We start from the raw sequence: 25,318 nt of genomic DNA on the forward strand, positions 1-25,318 counted from the left end.
TACAAGGGAATAAATCATTAAAAGCGTCCAGGGCTGGTTAGGGGTGCATTGAAGTTGGCACGCTGCCACTTAATCGAAGCAATGCACGTGCTACGGTTTGCTCCAATCCCCTATCATCTTAGAAAAAGCTTGATTGCATCGCCATCCTACCTAACTAAAAGCACGAAATTTTCAGGGTCAAAGAAGACACTAAAGTCAAAAGAGTAATGTTGAAATCAGAGATACATGATCATCCCTTTTGCATAAAAAGCGTGTCGGGTTTCCGCTTTACCCTTCTCACATTTGAAATCAACTTGTATTCTTGTTTATACATTCCAAACACATTAACAGTAAACACACTCACCTTTTTATTTTATCTTTGTGATCATCTCTCCTATCTATATTCCTTTTCATTTTGTTTGCATAGCTAGGGTCTTAAACCCTACGAAGTAAGGTTAGGTGTTGTTTATTTTATTTTTTCACTTGTCCAGAGTTTTAACTCTTCAAAGCACATCTAGATATAGTGATGCATAAATTCTACTTAATCTCCAAAAAAACTATAAATTTACATAAAGTAAAGACCATATACTGCGCGTGCAAAAAAGGGTGCCTAACCCCTTCTTTTCCTATAACTGAAGGCCTTATTAGGAATCTATGGTTGTTGACCAACTGCATGAGTCACTTGAGTTGGAGGATTATGATTCCCTAGCCCTCGAGCAATTCTATGGTTTCTATCCAGCCATAGATTCTAAGCTTCATTCGACTAATAACAATTCTGTAAATGCTATATTGTATAAAGCATGCCTTTGTCTGTCAAATTTTGTTTAGACAAAACAACTTATAGGGTGGTCCGTCTAATGTGGATCAAAATGAAAAGTTCAAGATTTTACTTCAAGTCAAGATAGTTCAAAATCTAGTAAGTTCAAGACTCTACCGAAGTTCAAGTCATGAAGTAGATCAAGATGGAAAGTTCAAGCTTTACTAAGTTCAAGATGAGTGAGTTCACGTTCTACTACACTTCGACTAGAAGATCAAGCTCCATCTTCAACTACAAGTTCTATTGAAGAACCAAGTAGAAGAACAAGGTACATGAAGTTCAATCATCTCATTTACTTCAATGTTCAGTTTTTTCAAATATAACAAACCCTAGAAAGACCTTAGTCTTACTTTCTCTTAAGATACAAACTTATATGGGTTTTTATACTTATGTTAGGATATATTTCAACTAGTCTAAGCTGTGGCTCGACTAGTCTAAGAAATCTTCGACCAGTCCAAGTTTAAACGTAGAAAAACGGATATTTTCATTACTTCTTCGACCAGTCGAGTATACTGCTCGACCAGTCAAAGAGGGGCCTTCGACCAGTCGAGGGTTGCTCGACTTAAAGTCCAACAACTAAAATCTGACACCCTTGACTAGTCGAGCAGGGCCTTCGACCAGTTGAAGTTTTGTTTTATCCGATCGCGCTCAAATTTTAAAATTTTGTTACATCTTAGACGAGTCGAAGAATGTCTTATACGAGTCGAAGCAACAACTTTTCAACCTATAAATATAGGCCTTCTCTCAATCCGAAATTACTAGTTCAAGCTGATAAAAGCCTTCATCAAGAGAGAGATAAGCTCCCATTATTGTCAAACTATTGCATGATATTTTTAATAGTTTTTTTGTTTTAATTCGTAGATCTCCTATTTTATGATCTTATTCTATAAAGAGAGTAAATACTCTTTTTTGAGATCTTGAGGAATTTAAACAAATAGTCATTGGTTTGAATCTATTTAAAATCAATTTAGAATCTAGAACTCTTGTTTATATGACTGGACATTGAACAATGTATTTCAAGAGAAACGGTTTTACAGACTACATTAAGAGATACGTCTTCAAGGTGAAGATAAGTATATCCTATCTTTTGTATTTTGGTTTTATTAAGATAGCCAGAAAGTCTCATTTGTTAGTTTTTCTGAGATAGCCAGAAAATCTCAGTGAGGGGTTTTTTGTTTATGATAGTCCTTTAAAATCACAGCTATATTAAGTTTTAAGGTAACCCTATGAAAACCTTATTTATATTAAAAGTCAATATCACATAGATAGTGATTATTGAGAGTGGAGTAAGTGTGGTTATTTGAGAACAATTGTTGTACACACCGAACCACTATAACTCTTGGTGTTGTGGTGAATGTTTACCTTTTGCATTTGTGGAGAATGGTTATAATTTTATTTATGCAAAAGTGGTGAATGTTTGTAATAGATAGCTTTATTTTCTCTTCCTTAGTTTGAGATCTTGATCCTTACAATTGTTTGTGAAATAAGGTTGTCCTTCCTAAACTTTGTTTTGGGTGTAGATTATCCTACGAACTAGTTTGAATCGATTTTTCAATACTAGTACGATTGAATTTTCTGATTAATTTATTATTTCAGTACTTTTATTTTTATTTGGCATAGTCCTATTCACCCTCCCTCTATGACTATTAATCCCGTCTTTTTCAAATTCCAAGTCAGATACACTTTTATCTCTTAGTCAACTCTACATTCAAATCAAAATCAAACTAAATAAAAAACAATGGAGAAAGAGAAAGCCAAGGAAGTGAGGGAATACCACGCTGCTCGTGCGAGGGAATTTCACAAATTTGGTGACTTCACCGGGGTGTTTCTAGCCACTTTCCAAGGCCCAACTTGAAACATGGGATTTTACATTTTTTGGTACTTTACAATTTTGGCGCATTTACTTTCCAGCTCTCCAATGAACATTAGTCCATTTCCTTTCCTGCATTCTAGAGAATCTTGGTCCCTTACTTTCTTGTCAAACTAGTTGGCATTCCAGTAAATAGTGGTCACTTGCTAACCAATCAACTTACTAACATTCTAGTGTATGCTAGTATATTTATTTTATGCTTATATCGTAAATTCTAGTACAAATTGGTTCATTTACTTTCTTGTGAGCATCCTACATTTCAGTTCACACAGGTCCATATATTTTACTACATTTCAGTACATATTAGTCCATTTACTTTTTGCGAGTGCATTACAATTAACACTCCTTCATTTACTTTTCTACTTTTATATTATGTTATTCTAGTATATATTGGTCTCATTTACTTGCCTACCTATACATTTTGCAATTTACCTTTTGCTATAATTATCAAAAGTAAAAATAAAATAAATAAAATAAAATTGAAAAAAAAAGAGAGCAAGGAAAAGTAGAAGCAAACTAATGGCAAAAGGAAACTCGTTGTTTACTTTTTTACTTTAGTTTACGCTCGGCTGGTTGTACTTTCATACAATATTCATATTGTGTTTATTTTACGTACTTTTCTCTTGCTGTATATTAATACATTAAAAACAAAAAATAGAAAACAAAATATAAGAAAACAAAAGGAAGAGAAAGGACAAGAGTAAACGTAGTCTAGTAAAGAGAAAGCAGAAGGCCCATATAACAGCTTCAGACCAAAAAATCATCTACGGGTTTGCCATCTACCAAAGTACGCTTCCACCCACCACGACGTTTTTCAATCTCAAGATGTTAGAGGAGATTGCACTATGGACATTGTGTCTTAGGGATAGTGTATCAGGAGTCTATTGCACTAGTCAAATCAACTAAGGGGTGTGTGGAACCCTAACCACACGTGAGAGCCAGCCGGCCCACTACAACTGTTTCCTAGCCATTTTGCTCGTTTGATGCTAATGGGGGTGGTATTGACTCTCTAATGATAGATTATTCATTCCGGAGTTATCACTAGCCAAATTAGTTTAAGGTTTTCAACCAGCTATAAACCGTAGAGTCACTTATGGAATAAAAGACCTGAGGATCTCGCGAACCAAATGACTCATGCGGGTGGTTTATGGCTGAACATTCTAAGTAAGGGCATTGATGATGGAAATGTAAGGGGTTAGACACAACTTTTCACCTACACAAAGTGCAGTATTTACTTTACAGGATTTTGGATTTTCCAAGGATTTAGGAAGTTTTGGAGATGACTACATATGGGGTTTAGTGACAAACGCTAGAATTAAAAAAGAAAAAAAAGAAAAAAAAAAGAGTTAAGCATGAAGAGAAGAATGTGTGGATAGTGTGTGGGAGAGTTGATGTAAACTTAAAAGAGATGCGAGAAAGAAAGAGGAAAACCAAGCACTCTTGTATGGAAAGAGATAGTTGGGTGTCCCTGATTCTAACCTTTAAAAATCAGTGAATTCCTTCAAAAATTGACATCTATCCATCGTGGAAGATTTATCCTTTATAACCTCTTAGGCGAGTGATATCCTCACCGGAAAGACCTGTTACTACTGCTCTCTCTCTCTCTCTCTCTCTTCCAAGACTTGAGTGCTCTTCAACGCCCTTGGCATATGTGGGATACTAGGAACCGTTCTCGGATCATTGGGGTTTTTTTTTTTCAAAATATTGCAAATGAAGAGATGAGGCCTAATTTTATAGGCTAGATAGGTTGGCATAAATTTTATTCTTACTGGTGCTTATGTTTCACATTTTCATGCTTTTCGAGGCGTGAAGGGTGATAAGTCCTCCCTCGGCTGATAAGAGCACTTTTTGGGGGAGGGGGCACTCATCTCAACGCATTTTTACCGTCTCGATAATCCCACTACCCACCTTGCAACTAGACCCATTGCCACCCCTAGCATGTTATGTGTGCCACAACCTATCTTTAACTCCAATCCTGCCAGTCTATCTAGTCTATGGTCAAAGGTCATTGACAAATATGAAATGGAAAAACTAGCCATTTGTGTGTGCGCTGTATATCTACACCATTGATCCGTGTTGCTAACTCATTTTATGGCATGAACACAAAATGAGGTAGAATCTCAAGTGGACCACAGCAAGGAAATAGTGGTCATTGAATGAGCATCAATGCTTCCCATGGTCCATTGTAATTTTATTTGCCATCCCAACTATTGATAAGGCCAGACCTAGTTGATTCAAAAAAAATAAAAATAAATTGTCACATACCACTGTCATAAAATGAGTTGGCAGAGTAGATGGACAACATAGATATGCTGACTCGGTTTGGATAGTGACCCAACACCAGCCAGATAGATAATGTCAAGCCCTGTGGGCCTCGCAACGATGTATGTGATTTTTATTTATTTTATTCCTCACACACCCCATACACACCCATGCACTTGCACCACAATGGGCGCTTGAACCGAAGACCTTGTGTTGAAGCTCCTGTAAGTCTACCATTGGAGCATAGGGTTACATGCAATGATGTATGTATTTTTTTCATGATGTCCACCTATTTTTCTGGATCATTTTAGGGCATGATAAAAAAATTGAGGCATATCCAAATCTTAGGTGTACTGCATAGAAAACCAATGGGAATTGAATGCTTAAGGTTGAAAACTTCTTAAGTGCTGTAGACGTTTCAAATCAACTTGATATTTGTATTTTTCATTTAAGTTTGTGTTACCTTATAAACAAGTTGGATGGCTAATAAGCACTACAATGGACTTTAAGAAGTTTTTATCGGTCGGCATTCAATCAACACAATTTCCTAGGGTATGGTCCACCTGAGGATTAGATTTGCCTCAAATTTTGGCTCATGCACTAAAAAAAGTTGAAAAAATGGATGTAAGGCGTTTATAAAACACATGCATCATGATAGAGCCCATCAAATCAACGCAAAAGCTGATACATGAATTTTGAACCCTTCCTCTAGGAAGCCAATATCAAATCTCGGCCATACCTCAGGAGGGCAATGTTGATTAGACATCTACTATTAAAAGCTCCCTAAGTTTCGTTATAATGTTTATTTACCATCAAATCTGTAGATGATGTCACAAAAATATGGATGAAGAGAAAATACAAATATTATATTGATTGGAAACTTTTGTGGCCCCAAAAAGTTTCAACGGCAAGCAATCTATCCCCGCAGTTTTATGTAGTGTGGTCCACTTGAGATTTGAATCTGTCTCATTTTTGAATTCATGCCGTAAAATGATCTCAGGAAAAATAGATGAACAGCATGGATTAAATACATACTACATTATGATGGAGTCGAAAGAGCTTTGACACCTACTAGATGGGAAACGGACTGGCTACTCCCCCTCCTCCAGCCAATGGCTGATGGTTGGTGCTCTGTGGGCCTCACTATGATGTATGTGTTTCATCTATACTGTCCATCTATTTTTATAGATTATTTTATTATATTAAAAAAGAAATGAAGTATATAAAAATCTCAAGTGGACCACATTACAGGAAATAGTGTTAAATAAACGTTGACCATTAAGAACGTTTTGGGGGTCATAACAGTTTTGGATCAAGTTGATATTTATTTTTTTCCCTTCATCTGGGTTTTTATGACCTAATCAAAAGATTGGATGTCAAATAAACAGTACATTGGGCCTTAGGAGGATTTTAATGGTTGATATCCAATCATTATTGTTTTCATGTGGTGTGGTCCACCTAATATATATATCTCTATCACCTTTTTTGTATCAAGCCATAAAATGATCCGTAAAAATGGATGAAAGGAAGGGATGAAACACATACATCATGGTGGGGCCCACAGAGCACTGACCACAAGCCACGGGGCTGGTTTCAGGGGGAGTAGCCAATCCGTCTCCGGGAGTGTTGGGGTCATTGGCCAAACCGCGTGCACTGTTTTCCGATGAAACACGCTCGCCATTTACGACGCGGATTACCAATTAATCGGTGCAGTGCGGCCGCACCAATGATTGTATTTTATCCATTCTGTTTGTTCATTTTTTTGGATTATTTTCCGGTATAAAAAAAAGGGAAAACAAAAAATGAAGAGGAAGATTCAAATCTCAGGTAAATTATAATAGAGAAAACAAGGTGATTGAATGGTTACTATTAAAATTTTTATGCATTATTGTAATATTTATTTGTCATCCAACTTATTGATTATGTCGTACAAACCTGAACGAAGTACCAGTTTGATCCAAAACTTCTGTGGGCCTACTAAGTTTTTAACAGTGAACTTTCAATCACTGCTGTTTAATATGGTGTGGTCCACCTGAGATTTTTATCTGCCTCGTTTTTTGGAAAATACTATGAAACGATCTGAAATAATGGATGGACGGAATGGATAAAAGACATACATCATGGTGGGGCCCAAAGAGCACCTGGCAGCGTCAATGGTAATCCGCGTCCGCCATGGATCCCTCCGGTACCAAAACCCTAATCCGCATAACCCATCCTCGGCCCGAGGCAAAGCACCGTATTCTGGGATTCAATTTTGTATACGTGGGGCCCACGCTTAAGTGATCCAGTCCATTGTTTTGGTTGCAACATCGTGGGTCCAATATATCCCATAGATCTCCCAATCGAAAATCCTGCTTGTAGATCATGCACCCGTTTTTCAGTTCTACTTCTCTTAATAACCGTATATTTCAAGAAGGAAATTGAAAGGACAGGATCATTCTATCAAGAAGATATCTGTGTCATGGCCCATCCGCATCTTTCCCCATCAGACCAACGATCATGATCACCGGAACATGTCCCCACTGCTACAGAACGAAAACCCGAGTAAACTGTTCAGACCGAGGATGAAATACTTTATCCAGATGAAAAAAAAAAACCCTAACATCTACTCCTCTGCCTATAAAAGAGCAACAAAAACCTAAAACCCAAAACAGCAGCATTGAGAGAGGGGAGAGCCTCTCTCTCATTTCTTCTCTCTCGAATCCAAAAAGGTATGGTTCTGATTTTCCGCTATTTCTGTTTTTGTCTACATTCTCGAAAAACATCTTTAATCGGTTGGAGATTTGCGAGCACGCGCTGAATATTGAGAGATTTATCGCTTTGATTGAACATCCGATTCGTGAAATAGGTGGGCCACCCCATGATGATCATCTATTAACAACATCAGGAGGACACGCTCAAGATCAACGGACAGCTGGTGGTATGACTCGGAGCACTGGTGTCTCCCACCCGATACGTGGATCTGCTGTGGCCCACCTTTTGAACGGATCAGATACTCATACGCATCCCACACATTGGTGGGAAAGAAGGGACTGTATGTGAAAGTTCATATGCGTTGGGGGGAAAGAAAAGGTTGTATGTGAAAGTTCAGATCCAGACGCTGTATATGATCATTTCGCATGTTATTGTTTAGTTATTTTTCATGATGAGGCAAATGACGATCTCTATTCACATGAATGTATCCCATTTATTTTGGGTAGCGTGATGTTAATTTCGATAGGAAGACCTGATGCCTGTCTCCCTCTCTCTGTATACACCTAGAGTTTTAAAATGTATGTAGTCATATGTGGTAGTTTTTTTTAATTTTTTTTAGTTTAATGGGCAAGTATGTTGTGTTTGTATGACATCTAGGACGTCTAAAAGGTTAGCACCATGTGGTGTGACCCACCTGAGTTTTGGTCCGCTTGATATTTGTCTAGGACAATACGATGGATGTATCAAGCATCATACTCTGCCAGATTTTTGCCGATGGGGAGCAAGGCAGGGAGAGAGAAATGCAATGGAGCATGTATGAAAGCTCTCAATTCCTGAGGATATTGGGAGAGAGATGTTGTTGAGGGTATGTGAATACCCTTTTTTAAGGAAACCCCTCCAATGGTAAAAATCTAATTGTTGGAGAGGATTCTAATTTCTCCCCTATATGATTCATGGGTTTTGGAAAAGGCATTAAAAAACCCAGTTTTTGAGGATTCCAATTACATCCAATTCTAAGTTTCCAAACGCCCCTGGTTCTCTAATTCCTCTCCAAGCTCCCAAATTACCCCTTGAAGATTTGAAAACATCTAGCGTGTGTGTGGTAGGGATGGGGGCAGGAAGAATGCTTTCATTAATTTAGGGCATGTGAATGTTTATCAATTTATATTGCCCATTGGTTCCATCAACCCTTTACACGCCACCTTTACAATTGTGCTGGCTTGGTGATCTGTTCCATTTGCTTAATTGTGTGAAGAAACGGATCACTAGAACCCTTAGAAAAAGAGTACATAAATCTCAACCAATCATTTGGTGGGTCCCATGTTGGATGGCTTATGGTTCTAAAGAACTACATCTTAGAACTACATTGGTAAGATGATATGATACTTTCCATTCAATCTATCACTTGAAAAATTGATGCTTATACAGAAAGTACCAGCAAATGGATGGTTTGAACCTGTAGCCTAGAAAAGATTTTTCCAGTGTGGTTTCTGTCAAACGCAACTCAAGTATTTCTCGGTGAAAATAGAATTTTGAACTGTGATGTTTGGTCCTTTTTAATGATAACTAGCAATACCTCTAGCCGTTTACTTTGCTTGGGTTATGTTGGTAGGTAGGTAAATGGTATAGATGATGTGTTGGCTAAAGAGGCCGTAAGTTGTTTGGCTTTCTATTTTGGAAATTCCTTCGATAATGTGTTGTGCTTTTGAAGTACTATTTTCTACAGCATTGTGAATGACGAGAATGTGAAATATACAGTTATCCCTGTCTGATTAAGCGGTGCTGATCTTTCTCAATCTGACACTTCAGCTGTAGTTAATTTTCATTTGAATGTGGCACTGTGTTTTGATATCTTTTGAACCTCTGATTGGTTTGCTACCATGCTGTGGATTTTATGCTACCAAACTTTGTCTTACCTAAAACAGCGTTATGAATTATTAGAATGAGAAATCAACAGTTATCACTTAATAATGCTGAACTTTCTCAAATCTGACACTCTTCAAATGTCGTAGTTGATTTTCTTTTGAAGTTGGTATTGTGTTTAGTCTTGGCATGATGTGCTAATTGGTCCCCAAGCCAGGTGGCAGGGATGGTTGATATCTGTAAGTTGACCCATGTAATGGTGGCCGTCTAGCCATAAGGAGACTGGCTCAACCCATCCTCCTGGTATGGTGCTCGGATGTCCTCATCACTTCTACCTTTACGAGATCATGATGGCGATTATAGCAAATGATGAATTTGGTAATTTCTACCAATGTGTATGTTGAGGCATCCTTAAACCATTTATTTGGAAGGGTGAATCTTGAATGTGCCTCAGTGGATGTACTTACTTGGGAGGTGGAGGCTTTATGTTGGCAGACCTATCCATTACCCTAAGTGATTTTTTATAATTTTTTCTTCTAAAATCTTTTGAATTACTTAAAAATGTTTTTTCTCCCCCATTTGTTATGTTCCTTACCTCTAGTTGACTTACTATTATTGATCTTATGCAACCAGACCCATTGCTACCTTGAACAGCATTTTGAATGATGAGAATGAGAAATGAACAGTTATCCCTGTCTGATTCAGTAATGCTGATACTTCTCAAATCTGACACTTTGCTGTACTTATCTTTCATTTGAACCAATTTGATAAGTCATATTTTGTAAGCCTCTAATTGGCTTATCTTGTAATATCAACCTCAGGTTTTGGTTGTTACCTCAAGATTCGTGCATTCTGCTCTCTCTTGGCACTTTAGAGTTCAGACACCTTGGCACTCAATGCTACATGACACTCCAAACCATGCATAGCCTTTTTGCTGTGCCCAGCTGATGTCATTGAACAATGTTTCATGCTAGGCACTTTAAGTGAGTTGCTTAAATGTATCATAATGATTATCATCATCTAGCCTTACCCCTGCAAATTGGGGTTAGGTATACAAATCCTGTTCCACTATCTGACTCTACTAGGGAGTACATCCTCGGTTAAACCATGGGTCATCAAATCTTTTATGTTAACCTCTACCAATGCTCTTTTTGACCCTCCCCTTACACGTCATAACCTTGTATGCCTTAATCATGTCAATATATCCTCTTGAGCAAGGTATTCAATAACGGCGACTGGCCATAACGACCAGCCTTATGGCCATTACGATATGGGCCATAGCGGCCCTGTAATGTGCCTGTATCGGATCATTGTCCATAACAACCATTGTGGCCATTACAGGTCTGTTATAGGCCATTTTTCCCCTCAAAGCTGGCGTTACAGACTTGTATCACCTAATGGGTGCTACTGTTACTGTCCATAACGGTTACAGCTGTTACATAACCATTTTTGAATATCATGCTTTTGAGATTCCTTTCTTTCTAACACGCACTAGATTATCAGTGTATATCCTTCATAAAGTTCCCTTTTCAGCTTTTTTTTTTTAATGTTTCAACCATTTTAACTAGTGTTTTCCCCCAGAAGTATATATCCATCATAATGTTCCCTTTCCAATGCAATGCTTTTTCATGCTTCAACCAATTTAAAATAGGTTTCTTGTTTTTTCCTGAACAAGCTTAAATAGGTTTTTTCTAATAGATATACAAAGATCTTTCATTCCATGCCTTTTGCAGCTTGCTCTCATGGTGTCAAGCACAATTCGCAGCAGCTCCTTTTAACACCTAGCCTTAATACTTTACACTTTGAGACTTAAAGTGAGCAATAGACATTCTTTGCATAATGTTTATGCAAGCAACAATTTATTGAAAAAGCTATTTCCAAATTGTTTATTTGTAATTATACTCTTTTGTCAACTGATTTTGTTTGGAACTATATGGAGGGAAGCCTTAGGCAAGGGCAACACATGCACAGAGGATTCCCGTATCAATTTTTCTTGGAAAGCTTACCTGTGGTTTGGTAAGCGCAAGCTACTTTCCTACAACAATTCTGTATCTGTGTGGTAATAGTCCTGGAACCAGTCTTTGTATATGTACGCCTGCCTGCTAGTGTATGCGTGGAGGAAGTGTTGACAACTGAACTTTCATCACTCATATCTGACCAATGATCTTACTAGATTTGGCTGTCAGTCATCCATCACCACTGGATTCAACTGTTGATTGTCACCTATGCTTCTCAAGAACAGCTAAATTTATTTTTTCTTGCACAATGCCAGATATTTATTAAATTCTCAGGCTCCCCAATATGCACAATGTCAAATATTGCACAATAACTCCAAAAAACAAAGCTTGTGTTTCTGGATTTCATTGGATCCTCGTCTCTGCTTCATTTTACAATGTAAGTGCTGATTTTCAAGTCTGACATATCTGTATGTGCTATTATTTTGGTTTCAAACTGTTTTTACATGGTTATGTTTCAAACTGTTTTTACATGGTTATGTTGTTGTTTTCACCTGCAGTCTTGGACGCGTGTTTACCTTTACCTGTAATCTGCTTTGATGCTTTTGTTTGTGTTTCTGGCCAATGATGACTTACTGAATGACCAAGTGCTAGTACTTGCACTCTGTGGAAATGCAACTACTAGGACGGTCTGAGGCTTTACTTAGATGAATACTCAAACAGCATTTGTGCGTGTGACTGTATTCCATTTCGTCTTGATTATCTTCTCTATGTTAGTGATTTCTTTAATAAATATGCATTGTACTTTGGTGATGTAGCAGCTGACAAATCATGCTACAATAAGCAACATTTATAATTAGCAATGTTTTAAAAACAGGATCATTGCATACGGTCCAACAGGTTTTGAAATGCGGCCAGTCTGACTGGATGAAATAATTCATATTAGATGATTTAAGATCACAGAAACAATTTAAACTGGACTCAAACTAGTGGTTTTCCTAGATTGAACTGTTATTTTGAAAAATAAGAGTGCATTTTATTATATGACAGTGATAATGTCATGGTTCAGTCCAATCTGGTGGAAACTAGTTCTCAGTTGATTCTTGTGGCCAATGTCCAGAGTGTTACATAAACCGTTCATTGTTGACTTTTTGGACATCCTTGGAATAGCTGGGTGGGGGCTGTCAACGGATACCTAGACCTGCTGGTACCTGATGGGCTCAAGCTGGTTTTAAAAGGTCAGGACCATTTTTTTGGACCTGTTCATAAATCAGGTCAGGTATGGGTACACCATTTTAGACCTTTGGTTAAAAAATGGGTCTACTCTGGTTTGGATCCAGTCCTGCCATCTTGGACCTGGTTAAAGTTGGCTTGGGTCTATTTAATTTTAATAGTGATATTATGTATGTCATCTTTTTTTTTTTTCAAAAGGTGATATTAAATATACCATCTTTGACCTTGTTAAAATCAGGTTGGGTACAATTAATTTTAATAGTGATATAATATGTACTATTAATTATTCCAACAATGAAATGAGGTTCGCTATGCCATATCCATGTAAGATGGTCTATTTAAATGACACATGTAAGATAGTCTTTTTACACAGTGAATGTGTCAAAGTGTCACACGTGTGCGATCTAATATATCTATTTAGGCGGGCCTGACCATGTAAAGCCCTTATTTGATGTGCACCCAACTGGGGCCCTACTCGAAATGAAGGTGCATCTGAACTCAAATGGATCTGTGTCTGGATCCTAAAAAACGGGACTTGGACTTGGCAAGATCCAAACCAAATCAGCCCAGGTCCAGGTACTCTAGGACCCTACCCGAACTTGACCCATGGAATGGCCTACTTTGGCTGTCAATGATAGATAATTTGGTGTATTAGTTTTCCTCGTCTTTGTTTATCAAACTGTACATATAATGATTTGTGCAGACCGTTCCATCTATACTTTGTTTCCTCATCTTTGTTTTTTTACATTTTAGGATATAGTCAAAAATGAAAACCCGTGTTTCCTGCAAATCTTGAGGGATGTTATTAGTCAATATGAAAGGCATTAGCGTTGTTCCCTGTACTTGTTTTGGCCAATGATGATTTAGTGGACTGAGTGTGCAAGTTGAATTGTTGCACTATGTTGAAATAACTTTACTAGGACGGTCTGAGGCTCAACATATGTTTGATAATATTTTATTATGTCTTTATATGTATGATTATGATATTTTTGTAACTTATTTTTCCATGTTTTTGGGTGATGTAACTGCCAACATATTAGGTGTTATGCTTGTTGGCGTTTTCTCATCCGATCGAGTTCAGGTGCTCCTTGTACTTGTTTTGGCCAATGATGATTTAGTGGACTGAGTGTGCAAGTTGAATTGTTGCACTATGTTGAAATAACTTTACTAGGACGGTCTGAGGCTCAGCATATGTTTAATAATATTTTATTATGTCTTTGTATGTATGGTTATGATATTTATGTAAATTCTTTTTCCATGTTTACGTAAATGTCAACATATTAGATGTTATGCTTGTTGGTGTTTTCTCATCTGATTGAGTTCAGGTGCATCTTTTTCCATTTTTTCGGGTGTTGTAACTGCCAACTATGTTTTCTCATGATATTATATCAGTTCTGGCTAAGAATGAGCATTATTGTTTTTTCGAGATACAGATTGTTGCTTGGTTGGCCAAACAAGTTCTCTTAAATGCAAAATGTGACGAAAACACTACATGTCGTGTCACAAAGAAGTGGAAAAATGTTACTTTTGAAAGTTCCATTGGACTTTGAGTAACCATGGACCGTTTTGGAGATGGGGGTTGTAATGAGCTAGGCTGCCTAGCCCGGCTTGATCCGATAGAGCTAGGGTTTGGGCCCCTAAACTTGGCCAGGCCTGCATTCTGGCTTTAGCATCTAGACCAGGCCAATGCCAATGATGAATGTCTCAGCTCGATCCAATCATCAAGTGGTGTTACTATTTCACAAAAGAATGGATGATTTGAAGACAGTTGTGAGTAGTCCCTTTCAACACCTGCAACTTCAAAGATGTTTTGGATACAAGATCATGTTTCTATAATAAATTCGTTTTTCTGATGGGATACCCTGTGGTGGAGGGTATGCTGGAATTTTTTTTTGTAGCTTTTGATTATTTGAAAACTTTGATCACGACACTTTTTCCTCAGATGGGTGACTCTATAGAGCTCAAGGGACTAGGTTGTGACCAGAACTCAAAAGGATAGGGGTAGTGCCAATGTTGTCGTTGTTACCTGAAGACATCTATTTTCTAGGATTTTTCCATGCACTTGACGCTCATAGCCATGGCACGACACTTCGAAATTTATATGGATGAAGTGTCCTACTAATGACATTGAAAAGTGTTGCATGTTATATGGACAAGGTGTCCTAACAATAGCATTTTGTCCCCCTTTTGTTATGTAAATTTCTATAGTCAAGCCATAAATCTCTCAATCTTAACCTTCTAAATTCCCTCAATTTCTCAATTATCAACAATAATGGAGGATCGAACAACTGGCTTTGACTGCAACGACGAGTCCAATTTCTGAGATTGGAAGAGGTGCTGTGAGTTGTTGAGATGGTTTCAAAAAATTCTCTGTTATTGTTGGCAGGCAGCAAGTTTTTTTATGGAGAGTTCTATGGCAAGAGACGTCAATGATGCGAGTTGCTATAGGCAACGATGTTGATTTCGGCAAATTCTGGCAGCTACAGATGACAATGTTCACCCTCATGGATTGCCGACCCGTCGTTTATTATTATTTTTTTAGTGAAATATAATTAGGGTTTTTGGAACGGGGCTTTCTATTATGTCAACAAAAAACAAAGGCATTGTGTTTTGATGGCGCCAGTGATGGCACAAGAAAGGCCTTTTTGTGCGGTGGTCACAAACAAAAACCCCTGCAGTAAGGTTTTTGCATGACCTGTATTGTTGACGATAAACAATGTGAGGTTCAATAAGGTCGAACAATGCAAACAAAGCGAGGGTTGCTGCAGGGTGCTAGATCGTCAACAATATATGGAATCTTCAAACATGTGCTTTGATTACTGTTGATTCTCTGTTTCTAATTGCTTGTGCTCGTCCATGAACTGAACCCCTGTATGGCTACAATTATTTATATAGGTCCATTGAATTTTAGTCGTTTGAGGTTTATTCTTGTTTCTAGCTGAAGATATTGGTCTCATTCAATTGTTATGACATACGATCAGGTCTCTCCCATTTATTGCTGTAGACTCTTTCAATTATTTTAAGGTGATAAATTATGTCCGTATAGCTGCACACATCTACGTCCATATGGTGTGCATCTTAACCATTCGGCCTTTCTTAAAAATCATGACACTCGTAGTTGGTTGTTTGTGTTTGATGATGTCATTCATATGGGTGATGTGGATGATGGCACTTTCTTTGTGAAGACCTTGGCAAAGAGCTTTGATATTAAAGATTTAGGCCCCAACCTTCTTTGGAATATATGGTTTTCATTTATCAAAAAGCATCTTCATGTCTCAATTAAAGTATGTAATGATATCCCCTTTTTGGTGGAAATTTAGGGTTTTTAAGTTACCCTAATCTCACATAAAAGAGTAAGAGAACACTACTAATACTAACCAGGAAAATGCCCATAATTTTGGTGGGCCACTGCTATTAGATGATCATATCAATTGGGGTCAATCACCGCCACAATAATTGCATGCATGGACTGGACCCAAATTTTCATGTCATGAAATTTACAGGAATATTGTTGTTTCCTTTTTTGAGCTGAAAGTATGGTTGAAAATGGGCTAAAGATTTAGAGTTAAAAATTTGAAGTTGGATCTTTCATATACCATTTATGCACAATAAAATCTAAAAGTGGTAGACTCTTTGGTGAAGAGTAGGTTGAGGGATCAATTTTTACTATTGCACATCTAAAAGCTTTTCTAGTAAAAAAATTTGAACTGCCCGACGTCTTTTAGGAGTGGTGCTATGGCCCTATCTTATGTAAGAAGAGTGAGGGAGTGGTGCTGTGGCCCTTACCTATATAAGAAGAGGAGAGAGAGAGAGAGAGAGAGAGAGAGAGAGAGAGAGAGAGAGAGGTGTTACGTGTGGACCCCTTGTCATTATTGAACACAAGGTATTTGTGCAATAGTAAGAATTGACCTCTCATGTTGTTCACGAAAGAGTCTCTACCAATTGCCAAGTGTGTAAAAATATTTTAATATTTATACTTTTATCTGTAACGTGTGAGTGTAAGTGTGCATGAATGGTGTGATTGCATACATGTGTGTACTTGTGTGTGCAAATGGTGAAAGGTGATAACAAGCATACAAGTGATGAACGGTCGGATTGTAAGTTGGGTGGATGGATGATTAGATCATTAAACAAACCATTAATTAGAAGATTTAATGGTTAGATATCATAATAAATTGATGAATGATGCATGAATTGATGGTCTAACGGATGGATAATCACAAATTAAGTGATCTAACTGTTGGATGATCATATAATCGCATGGATGTTATTGTACTTGCATGATGAACGGTTAAAAGATCAATTGGACGGTTGGATGAGAACTGAAATTGGTGTACTCATGAATGAATGGCTTGTATCTTTCGAAAGGGATTTTATAGCCCCAAATTTTACTTGGTTATTACAATGCACCATCTGTGCCAGCATGGGATGTAAGTTATTATCGAAACTGTTCATCAGGTGGGTCTGACGATGTTGATTTTCTAACATAAGAATCGGGAAGGTTGGCCCGTTTCCTGTAACACAAAGCCCTATGGGGCTCATAGTTCAAAATACAGGTGATTTCACAAAATATTTGGAGCTGTTCGGTTCATCAGATGGGCTGCAGTTGGGAGTCAGTGGACAACCAATGGTCTGACTAAAGGTATGGGTGTGGCCTGTTTAATGAATGGCTTGGCTTGTATTTTGGGATGAGTGATTGTTATGATGGTGGCTACCATTTGCATGTTATGGATGTCTGACACAAGTCAGTGTTGGTGGGAAAGGTTGGCCTGAACTGAGAACCTCCATTAATGATTAGGAATTTTCCATTTAGGAGCATCCTGAAAGTTGAAAGATTGGGGTTGAATGCGAAAGAAACACACCTCTTCTGATTGGAAGTTGTGGATTCCAAGGGTGAAAAGGGTGCAAAAACCGGTAGTGGGAGAGACTACTGCTTCATTAGATGAAGCTTTTGATTTCTACAATGAGTATGCTAAGTGTGCTGCTTTTAGTGTCCGTAAGAGCGGATGATGAGGTACAATGAAGCATGGTAAAGTGAGAAGACAGGTGAAACACGAGTGGAATGTCTAGCACTCATGATTGGTAAGAAAATGAAATCAGAATCAAGTTATATAGTGCATATGTTTATTGAAGAACATTGTCATAGGGTAGCAACTCACCAAAAGCATTTGCTAAATTCACATTGTGGATGTCGAAAGCGAAGAAGTGTTTGCAAAATACATTTAATTAAGCTAATATATATCACAAACAATGGCAGTGTTTGAAATCGAATTTGGTGGTTATGAAAATATTGGATGTATGGGAAAAGATGTGAGAAATTATGTTTATTGAGGAACATTCTCATAGGTTAGCAACTCACCAAAAGTATTTGCTGAATTCACATTGTGGATGTCGAAAGCGAAAAGTGTTCGCGAAATACATTTAATTAAGCTATTATACATCGCGAACAATGGCAGATTTTGAAATCGAATTTGGTGGTAATGAAAATATTGGATGTATGGGAAAAGATGTGAGGAATTATGAAGGGCCACAATGCATATATTTTTTGTGGATGTCTGATAGCCAATGCACCGGAAGCATGAATGTTTCGTTTGGAACAGAGGCTACTTTGGTAACAAATCAAAAGAAGAAAAAATAATGAAAGGTGTTGCTCGAGCTGGAATCATTGGAGAGCCAGAACATGCAAAAACAAAGGGGTGTGGGAAGTGATTTTATCTTAAGTAGAGAAGATGAAAAAGAAAAAGAAAGTGCTTGTCATGGATGTTGGAGAGGCCTGGTGCAAAACATGACAGTCACAACTGTCCAGCTCTTAAAAAAAAGAGTAAGAGTCTTTGTTTTTATTTTTTAGTTTGAGAGGTTTTATTTCTTCTTTTTACTTATTTATTTAAAATTTAAAAAAAAAAGGAAGAGTCCTTAACTAATTACACTTTTCCAATCATTTTGTTGTGTCAAATAGTTGAAATGTAGGATGCATCTTTGGATAACAATATAGAGGCCTCAGATAATGAAATGAGGCACTCAAAGAATTATGCATCACAGTATTTTGAAGACGACTGAGGTAACTTATTTGTTCTATCTTTCAATTACATTTATTTTATTTCCCGATTGTGGTAAATTGTGCAATAACATGGGAAATGACTTTCATTGGATTTGATGTGTTACTTTCCTATGGTGCTTTGTTTGAATGAGAGATTTTCTTTCTTTCTTTCGGATTTGATGTGTTACTTTCCTTCTTCTTCTTCTTTCAAACATGTTTTGTTTTTTATGCTTTTTTTTTTCTTCTTTCAAACATGTTTTGTTTTTTATGCTTTTTTTTTTTGGGGTGCAACCTTGATTGGAGGGCATTTTGCTGATGTTTACACGCATTCTCATTTTTATTATTCTTTCTTTTCTATTTAGTTGGTAAAAAAAATGGTACAAGTTAGGCTAGCATGCTGTTTTGTTTATTACCAAAAGCAGGACGGATTGGCCTGAAATGGAAAGAAGAACCCTCCTATGAAATCCTTACTTTTTCCTGACACGTTCGTGAGAATTATCTACGCGTTGAGTCATTTCAAGAATAACCCCTCACATGAATCATTCCACCCAGGGTAATGCTAGCTGTCCTATCTATGGTTTGAAATATTGCAATAATGACAGAAATGCCATTGCTTGGCCGGTTAGGATAGTGGAAGGCTGGCTAAGAATCATGTCCTATTCAACTCAATCAGAGCAGACTGAACAGGAGATAAGATTACTGCTGGATAGGATCGGATAGCTCTCTTGATCCAATCAATGGCAAGGATGGTCTGTAAATCCTCTCACTTGATCGGAAGGAGGGGGAACATGCCACTCGACCTCCAGCATATACTTCTATTGAATAGCCATCTCACTCCCATTCCCGCTCCTTTCCTTTGTTGGCCCGACATTTCAACAGGCGATAAAATCCTCTCGGATAAGGGGGATGGGCGGATGAAAAGGCTGGTGCCATAACTTGCACATGAGTCCTTTCTTTCCTTCAATGTCCGATATCATTTCTTCCTTGTCTAATATCATTTTCCATATATAACTCTCAAAACTTTACTAATGAGTGCCACTGCATTCCAATTTGTTGCAGATTATGAATAAAGACTGTCAAAGAAGCGAACAGAGAAGATCATGGTAGTGTCAATGATGTACCATTGATCTTAATTTGGATGAGTAATGCTAGAGCACTGGACGACTTGACTCGCCTGACTTGACCCGACCCGAACGGGTGAGTCGGTCCGAACCAAGTAGGCTTCGCCCAATCCAAACTCAAACCAAGTCAGTCGAGTTACCCAATCGAGTAGGCTTCGTCCAATAGGAACTCAAATCGAATAAAGTCCGAGTTACCGAGTAACTTGACCCAGCTCAACCTGAAACTTGATCCATTCAAACTCAACTCGCTCTGAAACCTGACTCAACTTGGTTTTTGGTATATATATAATTAAACAAAAAATCTTAATTTCTAAGTATCTCAACCCTACCCACCCCACCAGACCCCGATCCGATCCCATACTCTTTCTCTCCCTCCCTCATCCTCTTCCAAGCCCGACAACCACCCACCACCATCACCACCCTCCTCTATCTCTCTCCTCTCCACTCCCTCCCTCCCTCCTCTTCCAAGCTCGACAACCACCCACTACTAGAGGTGTACACGAGCCGAGCCGAGCTTTGCCCAGCTTGTGCTCGACTCGGATTGCTTGAGTCTCAGCTTGGCTAGGCCTTTGAGCTCGGAACAGTAGCTCGTGCTCGGCTCGGCCCGGCCGAGTTTAAGCCAAATTTAAGCAGAGTTTTCGAGTCGAGTTCGTCGTCGAAAGCGAGATGCAGTGGCGGTGTGGGTAAGGGGAGGAGGAGGGAGAGAGGTGAGTAGAGAGGGCCGTGTAGGTAAGGGAGGAGGGAGAGAGTAGGGAGATCGGACAGCCGTGCATCGGTGCGGCCGTGCGGTTAAGGGAGGATGAGGGAGAGTAGAGAGAGAGAGGGAGGGAGGAGTTTTGCCGGACTGAGAGAGATGGAGGAAGAGATGAGGAAGAGAGGGTTAGGGTCTAGGATTCGTGCGGGCGCCGGGCGGGATGTTTTTTGAAAACGGATAGGGTAGGGTTTTTTTTTTTTTTTTTTTTTGAAGGGTATATATACCCTGTACCGAGTTCGAGCCGAGTTCGAGCAGTATTTGAATCGAGTCAAGTCGAACTGGGGCAAGATCGAACTTGGCTCGAACTCGTTTCAAGCTCCAAAAATCAGCTTGACTTAGTTCGAACTCAACCTCGATCCGAGTCGAGCTTTTTCGAGTCGAGTCGAGTCGAGCGAGCCACCGAGCTAACTCTGCTTGTGTACAGCTCTACCCACTACCATGACAACTCTCTCTCTCTCTCTCTCTCTCTCTCTCTCTCTCTCTCCAACTCGGTGCCAACTTGACCCGACTCGGCACTTTTGACCGGGTCGGCCTCGGTCTGGGTTAGTCCAGGCCAGACCCGAAGTCAGATCGGGTCAGGCATGCCCAACTTGGTACCAAGTTCGGGTCGAGTTCGGGTCAGGCCTATTTCAAAACCACATCAAGTCGGGTCAGCCCTAACTTTGTCCGACTCGATTCAATGCCCAGCTCTAAGTAATGGTGATAATCTTGTACTAATGTGTAGTGAGATATTTTTATATTATTTTTACTTAAACTGTAATGTACGTGGTGTCTGCTATGGATCGATAATGCCTGGGATCTTTGTACTATTGACTCCCTTGGCAACAGCCAAGTGATAGGTTCCAGTCAAAATCATAGATGGGACTCTCAATGGATGGGACAATGAATGATCTCGAATTAATGCAATCACCTCGTGACAGGTTCCTACAATTCCGGTAGTGTAAATTTGGAGACACTCGGAAAAGTGTTTGGGCATCAAAATCCTGATACTAATTTTTCAGAAATGACGAGGGAAGTCGGCCCACCTTAGAAGAATATCAAATCATGTTTGAGGTACGTAGTGGTGTTTATATGTCATCTAACCCGTTCATTGGGAGAGTACCATCAGGAAGAGAAAGGACACCCAAAAAAAAAAATTAACTCTGATAAAATAAAATAAAAACTTTAGTGAGAGACGTCACATAAAATTGGAGATTTTGGGAGACATCATCTTGTATAGTGTGGCCCACTTGATTTTTGGCGTTTATATATTCTTTGGCTAGCACTCCCTAATCCCTATGCATGGCTTAGTTGCACCATTGAAATGAATTGCAATTACCAATTAAACTGAGTGAGAAATGTTGGCTTTTTTTCATGCTAAGGGCTCATCATTGTCTGTGTAACAGCCAATCCGTCCATTAGTTGGGCCAGATCATGTCAGGACGTGAGTTCAAATACGAGGAAAATTCGAAACAGTATGGATGGGGTGTGGCCCACTTAAGCTTTGAATCTGCCTGATTTTTGGGTTCACGCCCTAAAATGATTCGGAGCAACTGATGGACGGAGTGAATTTCAGGCAAACATTATCGTGGCCCCATAGATCTTTCGGTTAGAGGGTTCACTTGTAGGAAATTCACTCCCCCCCTCTCTCCCCCTAAATACAGAGGAGGGTTGAGCATGCTTTATGTGTAAATCCATTCTCTCCATCAGATGAGAACCATTATATTTTAGGTTTAGTTACAAAAACTCAAGCTCAACGTCTCTTCGTAAGTTGCATCAAATAATGGGTTTGGTGAAAGATATATTCGATGATGGCCCCAAGGCAAACATATTATTAGCACCTCATCTTCATCATTCTTGTGGTGTGATCTACTTAAAGTCAAAGACAACGTCCAGTAATGATATGGACCAATCACAATGTAGGAAATCAAGATTTCCCTACATATGGAAAGCAAAGGATTGGGATTCATATGTAAATCCACAATATCCATCATGTGAGAACACCCAATCATTCAAATATTAGTTGGATAAAAACACCCGGATGGACCACCCCAATGGAAACAATGTAAAATTGCTCCTAAAACCTTAAAGTTGAAACTTGGACAATTTACATGCTGTCTAAAACAGGAGATGTGAAGAATTCCGGTTAGAGAGAGAGAGAGAGAGAGAGAGAGAGAGAGAGAGAGAGAGTCTTAAGAGGGCTCGCACTTACAAGCTTGTTCCAAGCTAAAGAAGTAACAAGCTCTATCTTAGCTGTAGAAATAGTTGGATGGTTTAGATTAGGTACGCCCATAGCTCCCCTATGCTATGATTCATGGGAGATACTACTCTATGCGTTTGTAAATATTTTTCAAAGCTGCTCGCAATAAGAATCGACTGCCTGTAGTTATCATCACCATCGCGTGATCATCTACGGTCATCCTCGACCCCATCTCTATCACTCAAATCTTAATTTAGTTGCTTTCCTAGGGTGTTTATGACCTAGTCAAATCTATACAGATGACTTTGAAAATTCACACCAAAGTAACATCATCTCATAATAACTTTGCCTAAAATATAGAATAATAAGAATATAAAAGTCACATATGGGATTTTCATACTCGCACAACTGAATTGAAATTCTTATAAGCAATTGGGCTCACAACACAAGTATCTTCGTTCACACATCGTGATTAATTAAGCTTTCATTGTCTATGCAGTCACTGTCCAAGATCCACCCAATCATCCTATAATTTATCCCAACTAAGCTTACACAATCATATCACCTAGATGCCATCCTGGTCATTTCATAAATCAGGATGGAAGTACATTTCACATGCATATACATCTCAATATGAATCACTCTTGTTGTGCAGAATAGTACTACAATAGTCTATTATTCCATGTGAGAAATGGACGAATCCTTATAATCAACATATGTTGATCACATCTCATCATTATGGCCAATCTGAATATTTATGTGTACATTATCACGAAGGACTGTAACCACAAATAAATAATGCAAAAACATTAGAAAATCTCAATATAATTTAATGGATTAATATGTGCATATGCCTATATTTGGTCATTGGATGAATAATCTTTAGCATTTGGGCCCCTCAGACACAATACAATTGTTGAGGCATGTTTGCTTACTATGAGAAGGAAGATGATGCATTTTAGTTGAAAGAAGTAGAATACAGCAGAGCCGTCGATCTGTATTACATGTGGCTAGGTTATCCACCAATATGAATTGTCCAACTAGTGGGCCTCATTATAGATGAGTGATGCAATGAAATTATACTGATGGAAAGACCATAGCCATCCCTTACCTTTACTCTCCAACACTTAATATTGAACATTAACTACTTTAAATTCTCACCATAGATTTGAAGACCATTGCCTAAATGGAAATCATTCATTCTATGCATATCTTGAATTAGTTTCCATCCAGTGGGTCTTACTAACTGGACAATCCTAATTGAAGATAACCCTGCCATGTCTAATTTAGTGGTATTAAGTACTCTACCATATTATGGTTCTTCTGGCTCTACAATGGCATTTCCTATAGGAAAAGCTATAGTCAACAGGTATCCAAGAGTAGTTATGCCAATATGATGGGTATGTACAAGGTCCAGTTTGCTCATCATGTGGGTCCCAACATGTATATGTCATGGCCTTAACTCTACGTGAGGAGAATGAGATTGATTGATGCTACTTTAGTGTATGGTAACCATGGCTCATGAGTGATACAGCATAGTGTATGGTTGCATGAGTCCCCTTTAAATTATGGGATATCCCAAAAATCAACCCTATACGGAATTCAGGTGGGCCCATACAGCCCAACCTCATGAGATAGATGTTCGACACGCATCACGGTGGGCCCACACAGCTAGACCTCATGGGAAGTTCCCATGAGGTCGACCGCATAGACCCCCCCCCCAACACACACACACACATATATAAATCTCTCCTATAGAGATATGCATGCTTAATTTTAGAACAAGATAAATCTAAAAATAGTTGTAAAAATGTTACAAAATTTAATTCTTTACCAAATTAGGATCTAATTACAAATCGAGGGTCTTACTTACAAATTGTACAATTTAATATCAAGTATGAACTTCCGGTAAATGTGCTCATGTGTTCATGCCTTTTATTAAGTTTTTGTAAACTCTGATTTTGGAAATAATAAGTATATTTAAATATTAGCTTTTGCAAAATTCAAACTTTTAGTTTTCAAAATAAAGTTTACTTGATAAGATGAATAAATGTGTTCATGTGTTAGATATTATCTCTAGATTGGGAGTCCATTCACTCATTATGGTTATATATCTTTGCCACTTGAGATTTGTAAACTCTCACAGAAGCGTGCAGGTGATATTTGACACGGGTGAGTAGGTGTTAAAGTCCCTTGATATACATTGACATGGTAGAGCGAAAAGTCTTGTCTTCAAATTCTAGGAGTAACAAATATGTAAACTCCACACGTGCTGGGGTTACTGAAGTCCCTCAATATACATTGATATGCCATCATTACCTTTAAATCCCATCCAATCCACCCTAATCCGTTCAAATTTGCTTAGGACGTGTTTGGTTGGAGGGATTGGAAGGGATGGTAAGGTTTAATCCCGGGATTGGCCGGGCGTGCCAAACAGACTGGATAGAGCAATCCCATGGATCTCAAGACAATCCACTGACAACACCATCATTACCTAGAAATCCATGCCATCCACCTTAGTACCATTCAATCCCTTTCAATCCACCCGGCCAAA

At 38.5% G+C, this 25,318-nt stretch overlaps 1 long non-coding RNA gene and 4 other non-coding genes across 8 annotated transcripts; all 5 read left to right on the forward strand.

Annotated features, from left to right (window-relative positions):
* The first annotated feature begins 7,475 nt into the window (after positions 1-7,475).
* On the forward strand, positions 7,476-15,712 carry LOC131243429 (uncharacterized). Of its 4 annotated transcripts, XR_009170053.1 has the most exons (5): positions 7,558-7,639; positions 9,710-10,468; positions 11,430-11,501; positions 11,777-11,879; positions 14,107-15,712. It is a non-coding gene; the product is annotated as an uncharacterized LOC131243429 (long non-coding RNA). The 4 variants fall into 4 exon arrangements; XR_009170055.1 differs by lacking the exons at positions 9,710-10,468; positions 11,777-11,879 and having other exon boundaries at positions 7,476-7,639; XR_009170052.1 differs by lacking the exon at positions 9,710-10,468 and having other exon boundaries at positions 7,583-7,639; positions 11,430-11,879.
* On the forward strand, positions 9,349-9,430 carry LOC131244942 (small nucleolar RNA R38). Its single transcript, XR_009170710.1, has one exon. It is a non-coding gene; the product is annotated as a small nucleolar RNA R38 (small nucleolar RNA).
* LOC131244941 (small nucleolar RNA R38) lies at positions 10,140-10,222 on the forward strand. The gene has a single exon (XR_009170709.1). It is a non-coding gene; the product is annotated as a small nucleolar RNA R38 (small nucleolar RNA).
* Positions 13,525-13,606, forward strand: LOC131244957 (small nucleolar RNA snoR20a). Its single transcript, XR_009170724.1, has one exon. It is a non-coding gene; the product is annotated as a small nucleolar RNA snoR20a (small nucleolar RNA).
* LOC131244958 (small nucleolar RNA snoR20a) lies at positions 13,776-13,857 on the forward strand. Its single transcript, XR_009170725.1, has one exon. It is a non-coding gene; the product is annotated as a small nucleolar RNA snoR20a (small nucleolar RNA).
* Positions 15,713-25,318: the final 9,606 nt, after the last annotated feature.

Source organism: Magnolia sinica, chromosome 4 (genome assembly GCF_029962835.1).
Source record: "Magnolia sinica isolate HGM2019 chromosome 4, MsV1, whole genome shotgun sequence".
NCBI lineage: Eukaryota > Viridiplantae > Streptophyta > Magnoliopsida > Magnoliales > Magnoliaceae > Magnolia > Magnolia sinica.